Consider the following 210-nt stretch of genomic DNA (forward strand, 5'->3'; position numbering starts at 1 on the left):
GATGATAATAATGATAGAACAAAAGAACTACTATTACTGTTATTAAAGGTAGTAGATGCATACAAAGGTGTAAACAGCCAGAAGAAATTATTACACATATCATTTCAGAGTTCACTTATCATGAGCGATAATCATAATACTATTTTTGTGAAGATGTATATTGGTCTAATACTTTCTTCACAAGTTACGACAAAGGCACGACTTCCGGTG

The 210-nt window shown here is 31.9% G+C and overlaps 1 pseudogene; it reads right to left on the reverse strand.

The window, feature by feature from the left end:
• Positions 1-25: 25 nt before the first annotated feature.
• LOC119592289 overlaps positions 26-210 on the reverse strand; it is a 9,474-nt pseudogene continuing 9,289 nt past the window's right edge.

This window comes from Penaeus monodon, chromosome 30 (assembly GCF_015228065.2).
Source record: "Penaeus monodon isolate SGIC_2016 chromosome 30, NSTDA_Pmon_1, whole genome shotgun sequence".
NCBI classification, from domain to species: domain Eukaryota; kingdom Metazoa; phylum Arthropoda; class Malacostraca; order Decapoda; family Penaeidae; genus Penaeus; species Penaeus monodon.